Source organism: Palaemon carinicauda, chromosome 6, assembly GCF_036898095.1.
Source record: "Palaemon carinicauda isolate YSFRI2023 chromosome 6, ASM3689809v2, whole genome shotgun sequence".
In the NCBI taxonomy this organism is placed as follows: domain Eukaryota; kingdom Metazoa; phylum Arthropoda; class Malacostraca; order Decapoda; family Palaemonidae; genus Palaemon; species Palaemon carinicauda.
The window spans coordinates 157,895,955-157,898,454 of NC_090730.1; the positions used below are offsets into that span (position 1 = coordinate 157,895,955).

At 32.5% G+C, this 2,500-nt stretch overlaps 1 protein-coding gene across 1 annotated transcript in view; it reads left to right on the forward strand.

The window, feature by feature from the left end:
• The first annotated feature begins 990 nt into the window (after positions 1-990).
• The window catches only part of LOC137642246 (ionotropic receptor 93a-like), a 115,002-nt gene continuing 113,492 nt past the window's right edge, over positions 991-2,500 (forward strand). Inside the window, exon 1 of the mRNA XM_068374776.1 lies at positions 991-1,124. The gene's annotated coding sequence lies outside the window, so the exon portion shown is untranslated. The remainder of the gene's footprint in view (positions 1,125-2,500) is intronic.

Consider the following 2,500-nt stretch of genomic DNA (forward strand, 5'->3'; position numbering starts at 1 on the left):
GGCACTCTCCATCTTGATTGGGTAATGTCACTGTCCCTTGCCACTGCCATTCATGAGTTACCTTTAAACCTTTAAATGTAAACGTACCATACCGACTTTAACGAACTTTCAAAAATCTTCATGAATCGCTGTGAATTCTTCATTGAACTTCATAGTTCAGTCATTGTGAAGGGAAATTTAGTTCAAAAGAGAATACCTAATTATCTAATTCCCATAAACTTCTTGTCTATTAATTTATGTATAAAAGTTGCATAAAAATACGCATTTTTACTTTTATTTGTGTCGAAGTGTATTCAGAAAAGGTTAGTTATTGATGCGCTTGTGGAAAACAATTTCAAAAGCAAATTTTAAAAAAATAAAAGGGAAAGACCCCAAAACTGAATTCTTTCATCTACACTCTTATCTAGGCATTTGCCAAAAACTAAAAGAAGAATAAAAACATAATAAAAAATAAAAGTAACTATTAAATCTTTATGAAGCGTTTACAAATCACAAAATCATGTTGGGTCTCTGACATGAAAAATCTACATATAAATTCTTCAGTTGAAATCATTTGCCTTGTTTGATATAGCTTCATTGTTTGTTGATGAAATTATATACAAGTGAAGAATTACCTTTTCAGTCCATTAGGTCATGTTAACATTGCCAGAAGAGCCGCAGTGTTCCTTTACAATGTAAAGCTAAACTACTGTGATTTGTTGAATCATAGCTCTTATCATGAACGTGTGATTTAAAAAACAAACAGGTTGTTCATCATATTTAACAAGGAGAGAGAGAGAGAGAGAGAGAGAGGAGAGAGAGAGAGAGAGAGAGAGAGAGAGAGAGAGAGAGAGAGAGAGAGAAGTATAATTTAATATATACGAAATACAATGGTGCATCGACAAGTGCTGCCATCTGTAGTCACGAACTGGAATGAGTATGTGCCTGTGACTGACTGAGGGTCGCTTGCCTTGAGTAGTTGAGGCTCGAGGATTTAACTCCCCTCAGTGTATAAACAAAGAAGCGAGGTGTGTGTTGTTGAGTGTCTTGTCCTCTGGTTCGATAACATGGGGCTACCACGAGAGTGTTGATTATTTCATTCAGCTTCTTTGCCAACCAGTTGATGACAATGGAACCAAGCGAAGGTAAATGGAGACTGGTTACTCTGATTACTGATTATAGATATAATTACTTATCTAGCTAAGATACTTAATCAATCTTCGATGTGGTAAGCACTGATCTGCCATGGATACATCGGTATTGTTTTAATTATCATCATCTGTGATTTGTTTATTGACTTCAGATAGTGAATTAATAGCTTATGAAAGGTTTCTTCAGTGCCTCTATAAAACTAAGTGGGCTATGAATGCAATCTTCGACTTACACTTTCATGGTAATGGGTTACATTATAGATCACATGCTAAAGGTCTGTCTGTCTTTTTTTTTCTTCTTGTTTTTTCAAGTTTTTATATCTTATATATGAATGATCTAATTTAATGCTGTTACTGCTTTTAAGATATTCAATTTTGATATTTATTTCTTCCCTTGTAGTTTATTTATTTCCTCATTTCCTTTCCTTACTGGGCTATTTTCCCTGTTGGTGCCTTTGGGATCATAGCATCTTGCTTTTCCAACTAGCAAGTAATAATAATAATAATAATAATAATAATAATAATAATGATAATAATAGGTACTCGTATGACTGTTGGAACTAATTACAGTCAAAGTAGGAGCAAATGGCCATTTCACCTCTGAAAGGTTCCTGAACTCACAATATAACAAAAGAATTGTTATAATTTTTCAAAAATAATAACCCACTATTTTTGTAAGTGTAAAAATTTATTCTTAACATATGTTATCGGAATATAGTTTGATTTTTTCACGAAAGAGAAATAGTTTTTATAAATAGATGTGAGGTTATAAGGAAAGTGCAATAGAAGGTAATAGAATCGTAACCTATAAAGTACTGCTTGATTATAAAAAAAATTCTATCCTGAGAGAGAGAGAGAGAGAGGAGAGAGAGAGAGAGAGAGAGAGAGAGAGAGAGAGAGAGAGAGAGAGAGAGAGAGAGAGAGAGAGAGAGAGAAAGGAAATTATAGGGTAAACCCATTTGTTTTTCTTGGAATGGAATGATGTAATTAGAGGGATTTGAGTAATGAAATTAGGGAATTAACAACAACAACAACAACAACAACAACAACAACAACAACAACAACAACAACAACAACAACAACAACAACAACAACAATAATAATAATAATAATAAAATCCAAATTCCCTGAGACAAATACGAATCTACATTGTAAAGTGTTGTACAACAGATTTACCTTCTGTTTAAAAGACATTTCAGTAAACCACTTAATCATACTGGTTTACTTGATGTCTGGATTAATTAAATATCTTATTTCATTGCCTTTAAAAGGACAACTGAAGAACAAAAAAGACACTAACACCTCAAGATTATGTCTTTTACATATCAATATAATGTTAAAATTTCTATTAAATTTATTAAAACTGTTGT